Genomic DNA, 25,003 nt, shown 5'->3' on the forward strand with positions numbered 1-25,003 from the left:
ACCTGTAAGTTTTTGTTCCTAATCATCATTTCCTCTTATAGAACATCATTATTGTTCTTATAATTACTACCAGTGTCATAGATATTGTAGTGGCTACAACTGAATTAATAGAAAATGATAAATAACTGTGTATAACACTAACACATAATTGTGTATAACAATGACACATAACTTTTACTTACATATCTGTCGATAAGGGATTACTTACTGTGATATCCTGTTGATGTTTCTTAAGGCACTTGATTAGGTGCGATACGGTATCATTCCTTATGGTATACTGTAGATAAGTATTTTAGAAAATAACAAGAATAAATCTAAATTATTCAGAGGTTCCAGTTTCGGCTTAGACATAAATACAGGACCATTTGCAAAGAAGAAAGGGTGCGTTTCTACAGCCTCGTTATAGTAACCATGAATACCAATCTCTGAATTACTGGTTACTAAACATAAATATCCTATAAAATTTAATATATTTCTTTAATTTTTAATACATACATGAGTTAGTAGTTCTAAATTATGAATCATCCTACCTGTGATATTACGCTTTTCCTTATAATATCATCACTCGAGTGAACAACATTAAGATCATGTAAACCATGTCATCCTATCTTACTGTGAAGATACTTAGTTATGTTATCTAACATTATAAAAATATCATCAAATTCAAGTCCTTTTATTCACATCACATGGCCACGACGATCTGGTTCTTCGTTATATAATGTTCTAAAATTTGTCGTATATATAGGATGTACAAACCGTGATATCAAGGTATCAGTTCTTCCTTCCCAAGGGACAGTTTCATTAAAATTCTGATAGAATTAAAAATTAATTATTAATATTCTAACAATCATATATGTTAAATACGTTATAGTCAACGATATATACCTGAGCGAATGTAGGGGTGATTCCTTGATAATTATAAATGTCATCAGCCCACATCATTGTGCCACTTCTTTGTACTCCAGCCTCTAGATTAACAGCCTAAACAAACATACGAAATTTTATAGAAGCTGTACAAAATATAGTATATATGCGCAATATTGAAGCGTTCAAGGGGATATAAAGGTAATGTACATCACATACACGTGTACTCTCATGCAACAAAATACAATTAGATTTAATAGTATAAGCTCTTTTATTCATCATAATAGATTGGAAATTTAAGTGTCTTACGAGGGTGAGTAAAAAGTTACCCGCTCTGTCGGTGTAGAATTTATTTTAAGCAATTGTCAAAAAAGACATACATCATTTTTTGACATAATCACTCGATTTCTGTATACACTTTGTCCATTTGCCGAAGGACCTTTGTATTTTCTCATTAAAAAATGTTTTGGGCTGAGCTGCGAACCACGAATGCATCGTCGTCTTCACCTTTTCATCAGCTTTTTCGGCATCCATCTCGCACAAACTTTTTAAAATCCAAATCTGTCGTGCACTATTGCATAAGCAGAGCCGTGGCTGATTTGCAAATGATTTGCCACATTATCCAGTGTCACTCGTCTATTCCATAGAGCATAAGTTCATGAGCACGTTCAATGTTGTCATCGTGGATGTGGACGGGCGTCCAGCTGTTTTTTCATAACACTCGTGCGATCTTCTTTGAACTTTTGTGCCCATTCAAACACACTTCGTGACAAAACACTTTCTCCATAATGTGCATTAAATCTTTGATAAATATAGGCATCAAACATAACCTCCGACCACAAGAAACGAATCACAGCATCCTGCACTGTTTTCCTGCAAATCACCATTGCAAAGCGCCATTACTCGCGCAACGGTCACAAACGAATTGACGTAACACAAAGAAACCTGCGCAGCAGCACTGAACAGATATTGACGTCATACGAAGAGTGCAGATGGATCAATACGGTCGACAGAAGTTTTAACTATCTGGAGTGCGGATAAATTTTTACTGAGAGTCGTATAGGAATCTATAATCTGTAAGTACACCTTTGGCTGAATGGAAATTTCTCTTACATATAGTCAAAAATGCTGAAACTGTGTATTGAATTGGAATTGCATGTGATTGCATGAGTACACAGGACGTTTTTAGCGAATAAAAAATAATTTTGAAAGACACGAAACTTATCTTGTATTTTATGCACTCTCTGTGTCCGAATTTCCAGAAGCTCTCTATCTTATGAAGTGTTTTAGATTAGCCGGAAAATTTTGTACGTACGTACAAGAAGTATACGATCTAAGTGGAATATTCCATTATTCTCTTGATACAACAGAAACGAAATTTACAGAACTTCTCAGAAAGTTGGTTTATTATTACCAAATTAATAGAATTAATACACGTTTATCATCTTTACATACCTAAGTCGTGGAGGTTTATCGTGCGTAAAAAATTAGTGTCGTTTCAAAGTTACATTTCGTACATTTTAAGCCTATAATTTGTAACGTACAAAACAATGTAAATTTGAGCTGTTTCTTATCTCCACAATAAGAAAATCCAACTTTACGTTTTTTACACAATGATATTTATGGAACAGTAATATCATATTATTGCATCGCTTGGAGAATGAAGTCAAGGTACGATGTGACCCTAGTGTAAACGCTGGGATACCCAGCTGTGCCGCACTTATAAGCATAAGACACAATACCTATTAAATACGAGGTTAATTCATGTTGTATCAGCAGTGGTCCGCCGCGGTCAGCCTGAAAGGATCGTTAAATTTTTAATCAAAGATACTGAAATATATCGATCGAATTGTATTGAAATTATACTTATATACAGTAATAATCTTCTATTGATTTGTGTATTGAAATACTCCAATTTATAACGTACATGTTATATGTATTTTGAGCAAAACTAAGATTAGAAGGAAATTAGATTAAATACCATAACGAGGTGTGAGAAGTGGGCAAAACTATTAAATTGTGTTTATCTATTATTTTTAATGTTTAAGACGTCGATTTGATGTTAATTCGAATCGACGTGTCTTCAGATACCGTATAGTTTGTAGTAACTTTGTAACTTAATTACCGTACAAGAATCCTCTCCACCCTGAGCATGTTCGGCGCATATTATACCATCAGTGATATCAGGTGCATTAGGAAATTTGGAATAAGCTATTTTGCATTCGGCGTTCTTAATCACTGGCATTTGTACTTCCATTAATGCATTACGTCGTGGTCGTCCTACGAAGAAAATAAGAAAGATATTTAAGACTGGAACTATTTAATTTTATTATAAAATTGATATCACTTACTATATCTTAATGCTCCCCATCCAGCAACAAGGGGGTTATAGCCGACGAAGTTGCTCATTCGTACAAATGGGATATACGTACCCTGAAAAATAAAAAAATAAATGAAAATGCAGGAAACGAATGACCAAAAGTATGAGAAAGAATTATACACGCTTTATGACACAATATATGTGTACAGTAAGAAATTTCAGGATATGATACTTCAGTAATACTCAATAGCATATATATATATATATATATTTGAGGACTTACTCGAAAATGGCACCTCCTCCACCAATCTAAGAATGACAATATTATGATTGTGTATGTTTTCTATTCCATCCATATGTGCACAATGTGCTGCGGTCAAAACATGCCTAGCCGATATCAGGGAACCTCCGCACTTCCATAGTGGTTTGTCTGGGTTTCGGGGATTACGAAAACCTAATGCAGCGATCCATGGCCAAGCGCCTAAAATGCAATAGTCATAGTTGTGAATATACATAATTTTTTCTCACATAACGGGTAACAACGATTATTACCTATTCGATATTCGATCATACAGCAGACGATAAGTACATACGTACAAATACTCTGAAATAGAGATTTGATAAAGACAGAAATTAAATTTTTATTCCAGTGGAATACAAATTATTAAATAATTCTATATAATTTCTATTTGAACTATACTGAACTATAAAGTTCAAACGTGTAATTTCTGCCCTAACAGTTTTTGATCTCTATCCATATTATTACTCCTATATCAATTTTTTATTTCAAGCAAAAAGATACTCTTCCTAACATGAAGTAAAAGAAAGAAATAATTCAAGTTAATAAGTAAAGTTACTACCGATAAAATCATAGCATTATTATTTAGTCTAATTGAAATGTACATTGATGTGCTGTTTAATGCCTTTAAAGTTCATTCTTTGCAGTAAATGGCTTATTATTAATCGGAAAGAAAGACATAAAACGTACCAAGTTCAGCTGGTTTACCATCGACCACCCTGGTATGAGAGACGTTGCTAAAACCACAGTATGGTGGTCGCAAAGCCTTATACTTATACACAGTTTTTATTAAAATTTCTCTCTTCTCTTTGTTTGGATCGTTCGGACAGCAAACGATCGTAACATTGCCCTGGTATCTGCACACTGATCGTCTATAAAAATCGGTGGCTGTACGGTACTGTATCTGCCATATTTCTTGCAGAGGTTTACATTTTCTGTAGTCAAGGCACCTGCCTTCTTGATTGTCCGGTGTGGTACATTCTGGATCAAACAATTTTAAAACATTTATACAGTTCAAAGATGCGTAAGAAAGCGACACCGATTACTCAACTTTCGAAGTAAAAGGCCGATCAAGTCCACCGGATTGCCCTACAGACACGTATTAATCCGTAAGAGTTAGTCATCATGTTGATAATAATTATCTAAAGAAACTTTTTACGTGAAAATATAAAATTTTAATTGATTAGATATTGTGTTAGCCATACTTAAGAAAGAAAATGAAAATGAATGAAATGAAAGAAAAGGACTACCTTCAACCTCATGTTTTAAATAAACACTTTGTCAGTTTTGCGGTAAATAAATTCTTAGGAATTCAGGACAGTTTTTAGTGAATCATTTTGTTTCGACCGTTCGCGGAGAGACGCGATCGCGAGATAGCACGGCAACGAGAGTTGTAAGTTCCCATTACGATTAAATAATCGACGCCACGAACTGATCGATCCCCTTATTTCGATTATGATAATAAGGGTAGTTCAATGAAATTCCACAGAATTAACACAAATAAATTAATGTTTATTTCAACAACTTATTAACTAGAAAGATATAAATGGAACAAAAAAAATGTAACTGCGTTTTGGTTGATAAGTAATGCGCGACATACCACATGTGTTGACGGTTCGACTTCTCGAAAAGTTCTGAACGCCTTTCGATTTTTTTCGTTTTTTCTGGAAGGCGACCCCCACTACGTTCGGATCACGCCACATTCTTTTACTGCGAGGTAAAATACGGGCCACGAGTCGACGTTTCTGGAAGTCGCCCTGCTTAATGAACCATGTTTGTTTGCCGGGCAGACGCGACGATCCGTCTGCGACATTATAGTGCCGCGATCGATAGTTAAGAATATGACCTATTGTAAGCCGCATGGCGTAACATTCTCCCCCCGTTGAGAGGGTACCGATCAAACTAGCGAGGTGTGGTTGAAGTTCCCATCTTATTTCGTCTCGGTGGCTAGTTGTTCGGGTTTCTCGAGATCGGGTTGAATTGGCAGTGGGACAAGCCTTTTGACGCCCCGATCCAAAATGCTCTTTGCCGTCTGAACTGTAGCTGTCCGGATGACACCATCGGCGCCTGGTTGAACCTTGATAACTCGGCCCAGAGGCCAATGCATGGAGGGAACGTTGTCCTCTCTGAGGATGACGATTGTGCCCTTTTGGATGCTGTGTCCACCCTTGCTCCATTTATTGCGGTTGGTTAGCTCGTTCAAATACTCCTTATGCCAGCGGTTCCAAAAATGTTGTTTAAGCTGTTGGATATGCTGCCATTTGGAGAGTCGGTTCGATGGAATGTCTCTGAAATCTCGATCACGTAAGCACATTAATGAATCGCCAATGAGGAAATGTCCGGGAGTGAGGGCTAGGAGATCATTTGGATCGGTGGAGATAGGAGTTAGCGGGCGGGAATTGAGGACTGCTTCTATTTCTATGATAAGAGTATTACGGTGTTAAGCTCATATGTTTCTGTTTCTCCACTCGCGCTGCGCCATAATATCCTTTGATATTTCCGATCCTCTGGTCGTACGAGGAATTGCCGATACATTTTCTCGATGTCGCCAGTGAGTACGTACTGATGAGCGCGGAATCTAATTAATATACAAAATAAATTGTGAATTGATTCGAGAATATAGGATTTCCCCATTTTCATGATTATCGTGATTTTTGTATAAATATATTTTTTAAGATACTAATAATTAGGTACTTATAAATTAGTATTATCAATTATTTTGCATTTATAATTCCGCCTCTAGTATAAGTGTTAATTGAAAACTAACTTTATGTTTCAAAAAGTACTAGCAAAGTCGTTGAGTAACAAGCCACTGATGCTAACACAAATAGCATTGTCGTAATTAAATATTTCTAAATATTCATTTTTCATTTTGAACCTGTAGAAACAATTTATTATATATACTATTAGCTAAGTAATTGCATATTTAATTAAGTCGAAATATAAAACTTAGTTATTTTAATAATTTAAAAAATAAAAAACTGACAAACATTTCAATTTAATTTATGGTTGGAACAAAAGACAGTTATTCTTCATTAATTGAAATATTGCAATGCAGAGTACTTTCCAAAATACGCCGAGAGTATTCCTGATGGTGAAACGAGCGTTGCTTCATCGAACGCAGCTAAAGAAAACAACATCTATGTAGTTGGTGGTACGATGCCTGAAATAGAGGGCGCTAAATTGTACAATACCTGTACTATTTGGGGTCCCGATGGAACTTTGATAGCAAAACACCGAAAGGTAAGTAATATATTCCTTTATGGCTTTGAATTTGAAAATATTGGGGTGAAGAAAGTGACTCTATCTAGGAATAATTTAGGAATATACATATGTACATACGTATACTATAACCAATTCTATAATTTACGGTTTATAAAATACGTTATGATACGGGAAACGCCCATTTTTGTTGTAATGTGTTTGTTGTTGTATAAATTTTTCACATACTTAAAATATTATTCTACTTATTTTTTCTCCTTTTTAAACATTATTAAATGATAAGATTTTTTAATAAAAGAAAGTGATAAAAACGCTGTCAGTTATTAAATAAAAAATAATTAAAGTTTAGGAGTTGGTAACTTTGATATTAAATTACAAAAGTTGCAGCAATAGAATTAGCGACCACATTTTTATGTTATTAGGTACATCTATTCGACATCGACATTCCTAATAAGATTACTTTTCGAGAGAGTGATTCACTCAGTCCTGGTAACTCCCTAACGACGTTCGATGTGAAGGGCTGCAAAATAGGTATTGGCATTTGCTATGATATTAGATTCGAGGAAATGGCACGCATTTATCGGAACAAAGGTACAGTAACTTAATCGATCAATACTTAACTAGCAAAAAATTAAATATCTTTCTTAAATATATTCTATATAAAATTAATATAATCTGTAACTCTGTATAAAAAGAAGCTTAATTTAAAAAACCAGTATATTTGCTGAAAATGAAACAAATAAAAGAATTAAAAGCACAATAAGAGGACTGTCCTCGCATATTCAGAAATGATGGAATGTGAACCGTGCAACTACGAAGTTAATTGGTATTCGGTGGCTTCATATTTCCTGCTTCTCTGGGTTAGGTTGCCAAATGCTGATATATCCAGCGGCATTCAATATGACCACTGGACCACTGCACTGGTCATTACTTCAGCGTTTCAGAGCGAATGATAATCAATTATACGTTGCCTGCATATCACCGGCTCGTGTTCCTTAAGCAAGTTACGTCGCATGGGGACATACACAGTTGACCAATCCCTGGGGAAAGATTCTTTACGATTTGGAAACTCAAGAGAATATGGCAGTCACCGATATCGGTAATTTACAGCTTAAAATTAAAAGCGAGAGATCCATGATGTAATTAATTTTTAGTCTCGTTAATTTATCGATTTAGCCATCTTCCTCTGTATTTGTTGAATTTATTAGTAAGCATTACTTATTACTTCGTATGTTTCTTTTTTCTATCAGATCTAAAAGTTGTTGAGGAAGTAAGGGCTCAGATACCTACATTTTCTCAGAGACGTACAGATTTGTACGACACTGTCTGTAAGAAGGAGTAACTCTACACTAAAACAGAAAATGTTTTTTTATAATATTTCTACTACGATATCCTTTTTTTGTGAATTATTACTAATTTCTTATCATTTGTACTAAATGAATGACTCAATTAAGAAAACCAAAACGTTATAAATAATAATCTGTATATCTTGTGTATCAACATGTAATTGGATATTATAATAATATAGGAATGCTATAATAATATAGGATAATAATATAGGAGAATAGTAATATAGAAAAAAACTACATGCTTTTAAACACCTTTAATATCGATCACATAAATTGTTATAATTCACAATGATTACGCATACATAAAAGACCCCTTGATAGTAAAATTTACGATCAAAAGGCAATTACGTATCGTTTAACAACATTTAATTTATAACACCTTTTAAACATTTAGACAGATTAACACATAACACTTCTTATATAGAAACATCAATTCGAAGTTATCAGCTTGGAGAAATTGGTCGATTAATACCTGTAGATTGTCTGTCTCGATGAAAGACTTAAAGAGAGCAAAAACATGATAATGCCGCTAATATAATATTCCTTCTTTCTTGTATCTGTCTGCCTCTCAGGTCGTTTTACTAATTACAATAAGTAATTTCGCCTTCTTTGCGCTCTCTTTTAACGCATTCGAGACCGAAAGAAATTCATATCAGTCAGTAGGCAAGGGTATAGTATACATATTTTATATATAACTTATGTAGTAATGTATATATCATGTTAATTTCATATTTTTTTCAATATAGAATTATTATATATATATATATATGACTGTACATAATACATTATAGAATAACATAGTATATAATTTTATATTTTAAAAATATGAGGCATACTATTTAAGATTGTCATCGATTTAAAATCAAAGTATGAAAAGGATACCCTGGAGAGAGTAAAACACAGAATCATTCTAACTAAACATTCAGATCGTACCGACACCTAGGTATCGTCTTACAATTAAATCTCGGTCTCGAATGGATTAAAATGAAATACATACTTACAGCTTCAACATCTTCAATATCGAGAAGATTCAAACTTTACAAATAAATGTAAATTGCGATGTAAAACAACGCGATGTAAAAAGGGAAAAAGGAGGAAAGAAGGAACAGGGAAGCAAAGAGAAGAAACGAATTTTTCATTTTCTCTTGCCAGGAATATAAGATGCTAAGTAATCTTCCTAAGTAATCTCCTCCAGCTTTTTCTAGTTTGATCAATAATTATTAGTACATGTTAGGAAAACAAATAGAATTTTTGTTCTCAAGCGAGGTATAATCTAAATTTTGTATGTACACAAAAATGTTAAATATCTGTAATAAACATGGTATAATCAATTTTTTTACATAAAATTATATTGTATAGGCTATTGTTATTTAAACATTTTAAATTGGATGAAGAAAAAAAATGACGCAAATAAAACGTAGGACATTTTAATTAAAGAGACTAATATAGAGATTTATCTACTTAACTGTGATTAAATCATCTCCACTTAACGCTCTACCTCTTCTATTAATTATGCTTCGTTAAACTATGATTACAGAGGATGGGTTTTTTGATAAAATGACATTCTGACAAATATATATAGATCGATATATATAGATATAGATAGACAAATATATAGATTCTTACAACAGTAGTTATGAATGAACAGTAGTTATTGTATCAATTCCGTTCTTCAGAAGCTTCATTTGTGAAAAGACAATTCGCCAGAATATGGATTCACTGTAGTTATAGCTATAGGATTTCAATCTAGTTGACAGACTTGCTTTACGTAGAGAATATCTGTCTCTTGTTCTACCTTATCGCGATTCTCTCCTCATCTTATACGCTTTGTCGAGCAAAGTAATATTGGCATATATCTCGGCTCTGGTTACAATCATTAGTTTCCGCCTAAACGGTTAGAATCACATAGCTCGCGCTCTACTCTCGTTTATTCAACATTCAGGCCATATGGTCGCATGCGACGAGTTTTATGTTAATTCCGACCGATTACAATACCTTTCTTTCGTTTACAAGGAACGACGAGACTGGCAGTTGCGTGATTTCCAATGCAAAAGCCGCGATATCTGCACGATAACCTAACCTCAACCGATTTTGTTGTACTATTCTTACGTGGACTTCGTTTGTACCACTTTCGTAACAAAAATAGAATACGTAGAACACAGCATTCCGTTATGCGATATTGTCGATTCCTAACATCCGAAAAATCAGAGATAATTATTTCCCTACAGTTGTACATTTGTGTGAAAAATTACGAACGTAAAGTTGTTTGGTGCATGCACAGTCCTCCCCTCCGCTGCATTTGCGTGGACATGCTAGAAAGATTCACTTTTCCACGGTGAAACTGTATGTATTATAATTTCATTTTTACAAAGGTCGAACATCCTACTATGCATAAATTTAATATTAATATAAGCAGGTTTCGTGTTAAGTATTACATCTGACGTATAAGCACACGTGTGTACGAGCCTTGGTTTTAAATGTCTTATAGTAGACACCGAAAAGATTATTCAGTTGGATATCTGACTCAATATCAATATTTTACTAGGAGATAACATGTTAAGAACACGTTGGTGGATGGCATGGGAGATGATGAATGAAGACATACTTCTGTGAGATACATAAAATAGTAGTCAGAACGTATTTTGGCGCTTGGGGACAGCAACAGCTTTTTTTTTTTTTTATTTATTTGTTGGAATTACAATCAATTCTCGCGTTGAGAATTTTCAGTAATTTTTCTGGCGTGGCGCAGTGACATGGCTGTTTATTTACAATAAGTTAATACTTATTATAGATAGGTATAATTTATAAGTATTATAAGTAAGTGCATTAGCTTAATTTGGATAATTAAATGAATCTAACGTTTAGGTCTAGCGGGTAGTGCCTCTTCAGCCTGCGAATCTGGTCCGTCGTATCGAGTAGTCCAGTGATTAGGGGGTTTCGGTGTTTCTTGACTCTTTTGCTATATCTGTCGCTATATTTTGCTATTTCCTCTTTGACTGTAGGTATCTTGAGGTCGCGATGGATGGTTTCGTTGGTAACATACCAAGGTGCGTCTATTAAGGCTCTTAGCGTTTTCGATTGGAATCGTTGTAGTATTTCGATGTTGGAGTTACTTGCTGTTCCCCATCGCTTCCTATATCCCTATATTCCGTACTTGCTTCGCTTGGTACTTTTATAATTTTCGCAGTTACAATAAAAAATTTAATTCTTAACAGATTAAAGATTTAACCTCTTGCTTTATAGTGTACAATAATTTTTTTTTTTTTTTTTTTTTGTATAGGTTATGTGATCCATAGTTTGAGTAAGCAGTACACACACACACACACACACACACACACACACACACACACACACACACACACACACACACACACACACACACACACACACATTTACGTGACAAGCTTTCATTTCAATCTATATTTAAGATTAATATTTTATCAGTTTCTGTTCGTAACAACATCGAAGTAGTCAATAAGTTTGAAGAGTATAATTAAGGAAGCTATGAAGCAAGAGGTTAAGAACAAATTCTGAAAGAGGTTATGTACAACTCAGTAGTACTGCTTTACATTACTTTGCGAATTACTTTTCAAGCATAAAAATAGTTTAACAGCCACTTATAGTTACTTCCTTACCATTACATTCATTAAATTCGTTTGATTTTGTAAACTAAATAACCACGCTGACCAGTCTCTTATTTAAAATAGAATTATTTTGTCATATATCCAACAGTTTACTTTCTCTTCGTAAATATTATTAATAATTTTATCAATTTCGTATACTTCCATCCTTCGTATAAGTGACAATAAATCAGAAGAGCTTCATAGCAATATTGAACAACATACAGTCAACTACAGCACCATTAGATACATCCACCATACAGTCAACTACAACACCATTAGATAACAGCAATACAATAGATTATTATTTTCTACGTGTCATTGATTCATCATCATCATTTTCCATTTTTTTAGCATATGTAAAAACGTATCTGACGTAATCTTACCTCGCTCTTTGAGTACAAAAATCCATTCAAATGAAACAAAGGGAAAAGAAATAAGAAAACAAACACTCACATACGAATCTTCATTACATAACTGTATGTACTCCTCGAGGTATAATTACTCAGACACGTTACAGCGTACCTTCTTCGTTCCCTGATGGCTGATGTTGATCGTTGACGTTTATAGTGAAAGAATTTCGTCAACGGCGCCATCTGGATCCCTGTTGAAAAATTAAACTAGCCGCAACAGCACCATTAAGCTCATCACCCAGAGTAGCTTTTGTTGCTGAGTCGTGGAGGAATTATTATCATCAACGACATAAACTTTACCAGTTCCGGTAATGTTCTTCATGTGATCCAGGCATTCGAACTCGCAACATCGCTTTCCAAGACGAAATTTTTTGCATGTCTGTAGTAAAAAGAAATCGAATCTGGTCCGTCGTATCGAGTAGTCCAGTGATTAGGGGGTTTCGGTGTTTGTTGACTCTTTTGCTATATCTGTCGCTATATTTTGCTATTTCCTCTTTGACTGTAGGTATCTTGAGGTCGCGATGGATGGTTTCGTTGGTAACATACCAAGGTGCGTCTATTAAGGCTCTTAGCGTTTTCGATTGGAATCGTTGTAGTATTTCGATGTTGGAGTTACTTGGACAGCAACAGCTGGTGATACTGTCATACACCTCCATTTATAAACTTTCGAAAATCGATGTGACCTTCAAACTTTAGTGTATTCTGTTTCACAGCACAAAATGTTTCCGAAACGTACGTTTATTGTTACAATAAACTTGACTAGTGGCTCTGAAATACTATCCTTGAAAAAACAATGGGGAAATTGGAGCAAAAGCAGAAGGAAATAAACAAAGACCTTGTTGGTTCGTAAAAATAAAATATGCTACAGGAAAAACTTTTTCCAACGGATTGAGATGCGACAAGCTTTAAAAGCTATGACGCGAATCGAGCGTTTGTCTACAAGAGCGCATTTTCGGTGGATATATATGTCGGAATGACATTGATTTCTTTTTACTACAGACATGCAAGAAATTCCGTGTTGGAGAGCGATGTTGCGAGTTCGAATGCCTGGACCACATGAAGAACATTACCGGAACTGGTAAAGTTTATGTCGTTGATGATAATAATTCCTCCACGACTCAGCAACAAAAGCTACTCTGGGTGATGAGCTTAATGGTGCTGTTGCGGCTATTTTAATTTTTCAACAAGGATCCAGATGGCGCCGTTGACGAAATTCTTTCATTATAAACGTCAACGATCAACATCAGCCATCAGGGAACGAAGAAGGTACGCTGTAACGTGTCTGAGTAATTATACCTCGAGGAGTACATACAGTTATGTAATGAAGATTCATATGTGAGTGTTTGTTTTCTTATTTCTTTTCCCTTTGTTTCATTTGAATGGATTTTTTTACTCAAAGAGCGAGGTAAGATTACGTCAGATACGTTTTTACATATGCTAAAAAAATGGAAAATGATGATGATGAATCAATGACACGTAGAAAATTATAATCTATTGTATTGCTGTTATCTAATGGTGTTGTAGTTGACTGTATGGTGGATGTATCTAATGGTGTTGTAGTTGACTGTATGTTGTTCAATATTGCTATGAAACTCTTCTGATTCATTGTCACTTATACGAAGGATGGAAGTATGCGAATTGGGAGAAGTCAGGTTGAGAGATGCAAGATTTATACGCTCGTTCTGTCAGTTATCCCAGTGTCTGTTACGCGATAGAAAATGAACGAACTGAATAATAAATGCATTATCGGCATGAAGATTGCTTGATGTAGGCCACCGCTTTTTTTCTATCCTTCCGATACCATTTTTCTTTTTTTTCTTTTTTTGCGAAACACTTTGCTAGTCGTGAGAAGCAGCAATTCCCTTCTGCGAATCAATTACGGTTCACGAGAAATTGTATTATAGCCTGGAACGTATTCAAATTATCTTCAATTATTCTCGGCTGTTTCCATTTCCATTCGTCTCTTACGTAAGTACTCGTTTGATGTACGTACATAGTGAGACAATAATCGTTAACACCTTTAATGTCTTCAGTATTATAGAATAAGACGCGAAAATACGTTGAAACCTGACTTTTAGATTCGCGAGACTCTATAAGGCTTCGAAAGTCTCTTGTTTCAGGCCGAATAAAAAATTGTAGATGAAGAATTACATTGCGAGGTCTGTTAAGGAAAATTTTAAATCGTATCGTTGTAATAGGATTATTTCAGCGAGGGAAATTACGTGTTGCGTGCGAAGCCACGAGCTTTCTTTCAGGCTAATATACATAATTGTCCTATCGAACTTTCCATCTAAACCGTTGCGCTCACACGTGGATTTTGCATTTCAATTTTCTTACTTACAGTCCAGTCCAGTGAGACCAAGTTAAATTTTTCAGCCCTCCGAGGTAGAATATGTTTTATAGAGAGACGTACAACGCCATGAAGGGGAGACAGATCAATAAATTGGGTTATCTTTAAATTACTGACAATCATTTCATCGACGCGGTTTCACCGACACCGAGTCCCCCGGCAACGTCTGTCAAAGCTTATTTACCGATACACTGAAATCAACCACAATCATTTTACCGACCTCTTCCTTTGCTGACAGTTATTATACTCGCTGTCATATGTTATCGTTGATTATACATCTTTATTTACAAATTCGTTCCTGTGTATAACGAAACAAAGGAAGAAACGAAAATGATACGTTTCATGACGCATTGTTAAATTATTAATTAACGAGAGTTACATATCTACATGAATGCTTTGAAATGTCAGTTATAATTCATGAAAATGGATACAAGCCATTTTACTATACATAAATAGAATTATAAAGACATGTTACGTACTAATGCTTTTACGAAATATATTTCTGTATACGTTTGACGTTTCTGTATTATTCCTTATGTGCTTTCTGCTCTTGTGTTTAGCTCGTCGGAAGTAAAAATACGTTAAGCGAATCAGCTAATCTATTCGAGCGTTTCAACGGCTCAGTCTTCTCTTATGCAACTACCAAAAGAGAAGATAAGTCTTTGGTTATACAACATTTCATAACGTCCAAAGTAACGGGGCACTAATTAGTTGCAACTTTAAGACAGACCAGATATCAGTCATCGTCCGTAAATACATTTATTACGATCGTTTAAAGTTTAAAGAAACACCGTTATAAAGTCGTAATACGAGACAAAGCGAAGAGAAAGTAAACTGTTGGATATATGACAAAATAATTCTATTTTAAATAAGAGACTGGTCAGCGTGGTTATTTTGTTTACAAAATCAAACGAATTTAATGAATGTAATGGTAAGGAAGTAACTATAAGTGGCTGTTAAACTATTTTTATGCTTGAAAAGTAATTCGCAAAGTAATGTAAAGCAGTACTACTGAGTTGTACATAACCTCTTTCAGAATTTGTTCTTAACCTCTTGCTTCATAACTTCCTTAATTATACTCTTCAAACTTATTGACTACTTCGATGTTGTTACGAACAGAAACTGATAAAATATTAATCTTAAATATATATATATATATATATATATATATATATATATATATATATATATGTACTACTTACTCAAACTATGGATCACATAACCTATACAAAAAAAAAAAAAAAAAAAATTATTGTACACTATAAAGCAAGAGGTTAAATCTTTAATCTGTTAAGAATTAAATTTTTTATTGTAACTGCGAAAATTATAAAAGTACCAAGCGAAGCAAGTACGGAATATATGCGGAATATGAATCGCTCAACGAACCAAAGAGCGGCTCAGTGACAAAATTAGTAAAGTAAAGACCACAAATATTACAACATTATATTCTACCACAAAATAATTCTCTATACAAAAAAGGTACACAACGAATCGATTTTTCACAACGATAAGAGTCAACAGAACCAATCAAGACCAGGCGAGACTCTCATAAGACAACGATATCAGAGGGATCAAATCAGCGACTTCAATCTATGTTACAGAGTATAGTTATCAAGAAAAATTGCTCTTTTCATGAAAAGTATGGTAATGATACTCTTATAATACATTGTATATCTGGCAGTCGGGTGTGCCCGTGGCCATCGGAAATGTAAAGACGACGCTTTTAGAAAGTGATAGCGCCATCGCGTTTTAAAAACGCGTTAGAAGAAGGTCGGTTTCGCTATCCAAGGCGAATCGAAAAGTGTGCGTGTTGCGAGAATCAGAGTTGATCGAGACGTCGAAGCATAGAGCCGTTAGAATTGAGTTGCGAGTGTAGTCGAGTGTTAGAGTTGCTAGTGAGAGAGAGAAAGAGAGAGAGAGAGAGAGAGAGAGAGAGTTACCAAATAGTTGTCAAGTTATTTGTTGTAAATACGAGCGTTGCATTTAGTTTTCCTGTTAATCAAACATCGTTTCTCTGTCTAACTAATATCTGTATTTTCAATCCATTATTAATATATTCCGATATTACAAGTGGGGGCTCGTCCGGGATTGAATAAGACAGAGAAACGATACGATTTAACGGAGCTATTTCTGCGGGAGTAGAAAAGAATAGAATAAAATGGCAAACGTTGAAGACGAACGATTGTCGGGTGAAGAGGATTTGACGCTGGAGGAGCTGAGGAGTAAGCTCGCACAGATGAATCTGCCTATATCCGGTGCGAGATCAGTGCTGGTTGCCAGGTTGAACAGAGCGTGCAAACCTGGTCGATCTACTCCTAAGGATTCGAAGCGTGGCGAAGAACCAACAAACCAGCGAGATCTAAGAAGCAAGCAGAGAGCCGAACGCAGTCAAGAGGGAGAGGAAGACCTCGAGAAGCTGAGGACGAAAGAGCTGAGAGCGCGTCTCGTTAGCTTGGGGTTGAAGGTAACGGGAAGAAAATCCGAACTACGCGCGCGGCTACAGGCGGCCCTAGAAGGAGACGATGTATCGTCGGAAGAAGAGAGCTCCGACGAAAGTGAAGGCGAGGACGATAAACAAGGCGCGCGAGAATACAGGAGAGGCACGCGAGCGGTGTATCAGGACCGCGATGAGTAGCAGCAGAAGGTATGCGTCGGTTCGATGTTGAGTCTTAAAGACGTGGAAGACTCATTAGAGAAATTCAGCGGGGATGATCTGCTGAGGGTAAATCAGTGGGTGGAAGACTTCGAGGAAATGGCAGAAGTGTGGGGTTGGTCAGACGCCCACATGGTGGCCTATGCTAAGAAATTACTCGCAGGCTCCGCTCAGGCCTTCGTACGACAAAAACGATGCGCGAAGTCCTGGGCAAAGCTAAAAAAGGCGTTGAGGAATGAGTTTGAAAATGTAGTAAGCGACCAACAGATACATGGCGAGTTATCCCATAGAAAGAAGAAAGCAGATGAGAGTCTGCAACAATATATGTATCACATGTGCGGGATTGCAAAACAAGGAAGGGTTGATACGCAATCCTTGATAGACTACATTATTCAAGGCATTCCCGACGAGGTCGCGAACAAGACTGTGCTATACGGAGCCAGGAATATCGAGCAATTAAAAGAGCGTTTCAGGCGCTACGAAGCGATAAAAAGAGATATGGAGATGAGGACGAAATTTGAGGAGCCGAAGAGTAACAGGGTAAAGCCGGTGGCGAAGCTGTCCGAAACCGAGAGGAACAAGGAACCCGGTCGATCTGGAGATGCGAGGAAGACGCGATGCTACAATTGCTTCAAATGTAGGGAGTACGGACACATCGCATCAAGTTGCGACAATTTGGGTGAGCCCTCAAAAAAAGTTTACAGCGTGTTTCGGTCGTTACAAACAAGGCGTGGTAAGGATGTTAAGATGGAAAATTTCAAATTGAGCGCGTTGATAGACACCGGTAGTGAGCTGACTCTAATGCGAGCAGATCAGCATGTGAAAATCGGAGCGCCCAGATTAAGTCGGGAAATCGTTGGATTTGGCGGTGTCGGTTCCGGAAGGAATTTTACGCTCGGGAAATTTTCCACGAACATTATTATAGACAATGAGTCGTACTGTATAACCATACACGTAGTTCCAGACACAGTGATGCAACATTCGCTTATTATTGGCGCAGACTTTTTGGACACTGTTGAAATAAGTATAAAAGGGGGAGAATCTTTTATTAGTAGAATAAAGGACGAAAATCCCGATGAGTGTCCGGAAGTCCTCAAGATAGATGTAGAGACACAGGCGAGTGAGATAGATTTGTCACACGTTAAGGACATGCAACATAGGCTAAAAAGAGATTTGAAGAGAACCAAAGCATTGCTAAGAGACGCTCAAACGATGCTGGAGAGATCGAAAGGTGACTCGACGGGTAAAGCAGCTTTACGACAGCTGAAGAACCAGTTAGAAGATGCAGAATGCGCTAGAGCAGTTGCAGTTAAAGCGAAACAGGCACTGGAGCAAGAACCGAATGAGACGCAGGCTTCGTTGCAGGAAGTACTGCGGCAACGTTCCGAAGCAGAAGATCGTGTTAATGTAGCTAGTCGCGAACGAACTGAGCTACTGTCGCAATTGGAAGAAAATAAAGAAGAGTTAGCAGAAGTTTTGAAGAAGTATCGGGCAGCTGTGCAGCAAGTGTCGGAGGAACGGAGAATAGTGGCAAGACACGTGGTGATTGGTAAAGTGGACCACGAGATGGTGTCCTCGTCGGATTCTTGCGGCCAGCAGGAGGACTTAGCGAACATCACGAGGAGGAAGAATCTGGCTAAACAACAGCAACAGGATGTTGTTGATGATATTTGCGAATTTACTGAGAAGGATAGCGTTGCGGATGTGAGGGTTGTTTCAAGTTTTCGGATAGACTCGAAGAGAGTGAATGCAAGGCGAACGAAAAGACAAGGGAAGTCGCACGTGCGGAATCCCTCCAATAATATCGATATACAGAGGATGTGGATGACGAGGACGACGATGGGATTGTCGAGGACACGATGAACGTGAAGACCTTCGAAAAAGAAGAGATCATAGTCTCGGTAGATGGTAAGTTGTTAACGTCTTCCATGTACGAACCGAGCCTACGAAAATGTCACGATGCTGCCACGACGATCAAAGCCCCTGACAAGAGTGAAATGGGTAAACAAACAACGGAGAGGAAGATAGAGGAAGAGCGAAAGAGGAGCAGTAGCATCGAGGACGAACAGGCCGCGGTGTTCCAAGAGGAACGAGATCAGCTGCGTGCGGACGCAAAGAGACGGATTGAGGAGATCCAAATCCGAAACAAGCGGGCGTATAACAGGAGACGCAAGAAGGCGACAGCATACAGGACGGGAGATCTAGTGGCAATCGAGAGGATGCAGAGGGGTCCCGGGCTAAAGCTGCATCCGAAGTTTCTTGGACCGTATCGGGTGATAAAAGTCCTGCGAAATGACCGATGCATAGTGCAGCGAGAGGGGGAGCACGAAGGGCCACGTACAACTTCCACGGCAGCCGATCACATGAAATGGTGGAATGCTGACGATAGTGATGTAAGTGCGAGCGGCGATGATGAGCACATCTGAGGGCAGATGTGATTGTCAGGAAAGGCCGATTGTAATATCGTAGAATAGCTTTGATTGGAGATCGGCTGAAAATAGAAAAACCGTGTACGTCGTGTTTCTGTGGTTCGTTTACATTTAAGAGTGCCTACGTGACTAAAGGCACGTAGTTGGTAGTTCTTACATAGGTATGAGGGAAACAATAGACAACGTTAGAAGAAGGACGGTTTCGCTATCCAAAGCGAATCGAAAAGTGTGCGTGTTGCGAGAATCAGAGTTGATCGAGACGTCGAAGCATAGAGTCGTTAGAATTGAGTTGCGAGTGTTGTCGAGTGTTAGAGTTGCTAGTGAGAGAGAGAGAGAGAGAGAGAGAGAGAGAGAGAGAGTTACCAAATAGTTGTCAAGTTATTTGTTGTAAATACGAGCGTTGCATTTAGTTTTCCTGTTAATCAAACATCGTTTCTCTGTCTAACTAATATCTGTATTTTCAATCCATTATTAATAAATTATAATTAATCGAACAAAATTACACCTTTAATATATTCCGATATTACATTACCGTGATGTAATATTTATCATGCTTATTTTGTACGTAAAACGAATCGTTGGAATATTCCCGAAGCTAACGAAGCATTTCCCAAAAGTTAAACCGAAGAGATTAACGCGAATAGTTAAGTGAAATTTTTCCATTAACTTGCTGACCAACCGGCAAATAAAAAATCATAAAAATTGTTTCAATGTGTTGAGGTCACGCATAACTTCTTTTTTCATTGACGATTACCAAACAGGTAAAATTTCGAAATTGTACGAAGGCCACGTGACCAGATCGTATTGGAATTTGAAGTGCATGGAAAAAGACAACTCGAAGTACAAACCTTGAGCTGTACTACTCGAAGTACAAACGTGAACTAATGGATGCAGAAAAGCAATTAACGCCAAACATCCGAACAGCATCTTGGAGCCCGTCATTGTTCTGAAATAAAAGAAGTGACGAATTAAAAAGACGCAGGACTAATAATAATAAAGGAAACTTAGTTCGTATTATAAATTGAATTTACATCAGAAAAGAAGCACGATCAAGCGAAACAGATCGTAGAAATGACAAATATCATCGATATACGTTTCAGTGTAATTTCACTTTTGAAAATTATTTAGTTTAATACGATCGTATTCATCGCTCCGAAACTTTCATTGTGCTGCAATTTGTGCTGCGTCTTTTTAATTTCTCTATCTTTCTGTGTTTTCGGAAAAATTACTTGAAAGATTAAGAATTGCTTGCCTTATTTTATTTTCGATTAGTTAGGATTTGATTATTCCAGGTAAGGTTTATTATTTATAACAGGTTTTATCACTTGTTTATTATTTAGGAGTTTGTTATTTTAGGATTAGTACCTTTTAGGATTTCTTATCCTTCGAGTTTCTGTTTCAGATATCTAGGTCTATTTCAAGATGTTTTATTACATTAGGATTATTTATTCGATTAAGATAATTTAAGAGTTTCACAATGTACAAAGAAATAATCGCGTGAAATTTAGATTTATGCTTTAAACGTATTAAACACGCGGTAATTTCAATGTCTATAGCCTCGAACGTGTTCTGATTAGTTGTGTCATTGTCTGTGACATTGAAATCACAAAAATCCATTGCAAGTGTGCTGTCATGCAATGTGGATGTAATTGGGTTTTTTGGGGTTAGGTTGGGGTTAGGTTGTATCATCTGATTTGTACAGTACTATTTTAACGCAAGGACAGGAAAGTTATTATATATTTCCCGTCCATTATTTGAATCGTTGTGAAGTGTAACGAATTATATTCGATTCGAGGAGATGTTAATGAATTACCCATTTCATATGTAATTACATGGAAATAAAAATCATTGCAAAAGTAATTGATCTAATGACAACGGAATTTCCAATATTTTTTTGTTTCGTCACCTCTTTTTCGTAATATATCTTTTATAGGTACGTGATTTATTAATCGTTCGAATGGAAATAATTATTCGTATAATATTCAAACGATTCTAGCCATAAAATAAATTAAAACGATACCTGTCAATGATATGCAATCTGCGTATGACGTCAACCTCGATCTATGCTTATACAAGAAATTTTATCAATCAATGACTAGATATACAATAATCAAATATTATAAAATTTCCTGAAAACCTTTAGGTGTTAATATCTTTAATATTTGCAAGTTATTGTTTAGCGCTAATTAGTTAGAATGTAACAAGTGGTGTACCAGAATTGAGATAATTAAGCCACACGAACAATCTTATTTAGATCTTTTTAATTTTTTAATTCTCTTTTGCTCTAATACTTCGTAAAATTAATCTTCATTAGCTACTACACTTCATAGAATAACAAGAGATAATTTTTCTTATATAACGTTTCATTCATAAAATCTATCATTAAAGTATATCTTCATAAAAATATCATTCCATACTAACGGTATATTTGGTGTCATACGAGATAACAGTTACCAGTGATGACATATGTAACTTTATAAAGATATCTCGTTTTATTATATATTAAAAGAATGTACTCATTGCTGCTATATTTCAGATGAAAAAAAGGCGGCAACGATTTTACAGTAAAATCGTTCGTTTACAACTGATTCATTTACATTTCATGATAATACTGTGCATTCTGAATATGCTATGATTTGGTTTAAAATAATAAATAGTCCATTCTTGCATACTATTGCTCCAGCTTTACTTGTATTTTCGATATTGGTATAAATAGAAAGACAATTAATGTCGTTCGAGTCTATTTTCGGATCATTTATATTACGTTTAATCCATATAGTTATCATATGAGACATAGTATCGTAAAATTTGGAAGAATAAAACGTTCGTACAGGAAGTACATTTTATAAGAACTCCAACAAATCTGCGTGTGCACCTAAAATACAAACTGATAGTGATAGTGATTGTTCATAAGTTTATATACATTATCTAATGTCAATCGAAGGTATCAATTCTTTTTCTCCATAAGAGTACTTTTTCATTTATATGTGTTCAAAAATACATGTGTTCAACCGTGAAGCATATGTCACCTACAACGAAAAAGAGTTTTCCTATACTTAATATTTCCTTTATATACCTATGAAAGTCTATTCTTCGCGTAGTATGAAATTATGAATAAATCTGGAATATTGTTCAATCTGAAAAGAAAAATAACTTATTGACATCATTCATTGATACGAGATTCAGAATGTTTGTTTTGTCTTGCAGAAAAAGAAGGCAGCCCTCCCTTTCTTTTAATGTGAAATAGAAAGCGAAAATTTGAAAACAGATTTTTTGGAAATTTACTTGCAAATATCGTTTTCAATATCGTGATTTTCTTCCCAATGGTACTGTACTTTCAAATTTTCCAGTATCCCTCTAAAAACAAAAAGTCGAACCTCGTTATTGTTAACGTAGGCATTACAAGGAAGCGAAGTATTAGAAAGCAGCTCCTTTTTATTATGGATTTCTCTATAATCATGTAAATAAGAAATTCCGGAAATTTTTTCCTCAAGAATTTAATTCTTGTGTTTTGATTGATAATTATTACACTGCATACTAACTTTTCGCATACTGTTCGCGTCTAACAGTTTCCTAATAATAACTACTTCAAAATTACATATGTTCTTGCACGAATTCAAAAGTACGTATGATACAATTACAATTGATTCTAAAATAATAATTATTTAAAGATATTAAGATACTAATTAAACGTTTCACTGTATTTCAAAATCTGGAACAACAAATTTTTATTTATAAAAAATGAAACTGTCTTTATATATTCTTTGTCACGATGCTATTTCTTATTACCGTGTCGACATTTTTTAAAATTCATTTTGTTATCTCTACGCAATAGGAAAATTCATATACTGCTTAATATTTTTTGCATATTATCCATCCACCGCATGATATCTTCTGAAAAATCAAAATATTAATGTTATATTATTACAATGCTTCTTAAATATCAATTTTTGACAAATTTGAAATCCAATATATTTTGCACAATTATTATTTATCAAAAAATTCCAAGTTAGTAACTTTCTTTTCAAATGGCAAATAACATATACTTTGACTTACCTGTAAGTTTTTGTTCCTAATCATCATTTCCTCTTATAGAACATCATTATTGTTCTTATAATTACTACCAGTGTCATAGATATTGTAGTGGCTACAACTGAATTAATAGAAAATGATAAATAACTGTGTATAACACTAACACATAATTGTGTATAACAATGACACATAACTTTTACTTACATATCTGTCGATAAGGGATTACTTACTGTGATATCCTGTTGATGTTTCTTAAGGCACTTGATTAGGTGCGATACGGTATCATTCCTTATGGTATACTGTAGATAAGTATTTTAGAAAATAACAAGAATAAATCTAAATTATTCAGAGGTTCCAGTTTCGGCTTAGACATAAATACAGGACCATTTGCAAAGAAGAAAGGGTGCGTTTCTACAGCCTCGTTATAGTAACCATGAATACCAATCTCTGAATTACTGGTTACTAAACATAAATATCCTATAAAATTTAATATATTTCTTTAATTTTTAATACATACATGAGTTAGTAGTTCTAAATTATGAATCATCCTACCTGTGATATTACGCTTTTCCTTATAATATCATCACTCGAGTGAACAACATTAAGATCATGTAAACCATGTCATCCTATCTTACTGTGAAGATACTTAGTTATGTTATCTAACATTATAAAAATATCATCAAATTCAAGTCCTTTTATTCACATCACATGGCCACGACGATCTGGTTCTTCGTTATATAATGTTCTAAAATTTGTCGTATATATAGGATGTACAAACCGTGATATCAAGGTATCAGTTCTTCCTTCCCAAGGGACAGTTTCATTAAAATTCTGATAGAATTAAAAATTAATTATTAATATTCTAACAATCATATATGTTAAATACGTTATAGTCAACGATATATACCTGAGCGAATGTAGGGGTGATTCCTTGATAATTATAAATGTCATCAGCCCACATCATTGTGCCACTTCTTTGTACTCCAGCCTCTAGATTAACAGCCTAAACAAACATACGAAATTTTATAGAAGCTGTACAAAATATAGTATATATGCGCAATATTGAAGCGTTCAAGGGGATATAAAGGTAATGTACATCACATACACGTGTACTCTCATGCAACAAAATACAATTAGATTTAATAGTATAAGCTCTTTTATTCATCATAATAGATTGGAAATTTAAGTGTCTTACGAGGGTGAGTAAAAAGTTACCCGCTCTGTCGGTGTAGAATTTATTTTAAGCAATTGTCAAAAAAGACATACATCATTTTTTGACATAATCACTCGATTTCTGTATACACTTTGTCCATTTGCCGAAGGACCTTTGTATTTTCTCATTAAAAAATGTTTTGGGCTGAGCTGCGAACCACGAATGCATCGTCGTCTTCACCTTTTCATCAGCTTTTTCGGCATCCATCTCGCACAAACTTTTTAAAATCCAAATCTGTCG

General features: G+C 35.5%; 2 long non-coding RNA genes across 3 annotated transcripts; one reads left to right on the plus strand and one right to left on the minus strand.

The window, feature by feature from the left end:
* Nucleotides 1–210: 210 nt before the first annotated feature.
* Nucleotides 211–3,156, minus strand: LOC126865860 (uncharacterized). Of its 2 annotated transcripts, XR_007689701.1 has the most exons (6): nt 2,990–3,156; nt 2,320–2,661; nt 1,194–1,938; nt 886–981; nt 531–809; nt 211–455 (listed from the first exon to the last, which is right to left on the minus strand). It is a non-coding gene; the product is annotated as an uncharacterized LOC126865860 (long non-coding RNA). The 2 variants fall into 2 exon arrangements; XR_007689700.1 differs by lacking the exon at nt 2,990–3,156 and having other exon boundaries at nt 2,320–2,968.
* A 3,894-nt stretch (nt 3,157–7,050) lies between these two features.
* Nucleotides 7,051–8,715, plus strand: LOC126865886 (uncharacterized). The gene is made up of 3 exons (XR_007689709.1): nt 7,051–7,295; nt 7,570–7,803; nt 7,955–8,715. It is a non-coding gene; the product is annotated as an uncharacterized LOC126865886 (long non-coding RNA).
* The last annotated feature ends 16,288 nt before the right edge of the window (nt 8,716–25,003 follow it).

This window comes from Bombus huntii, chromosome 1 (assembly GCF_024542735.1).
Source record: "Bombus huntii isolate Logan2020A chromosome 1, iyBomHunt1.1, whole genome shotgun sequence".
Lineage (NCBI taxonomy): Eukaryota > Metazoa > Arthropoda > Insecta > Hymenoptera > Apidae > Bombus > Bombus huntii.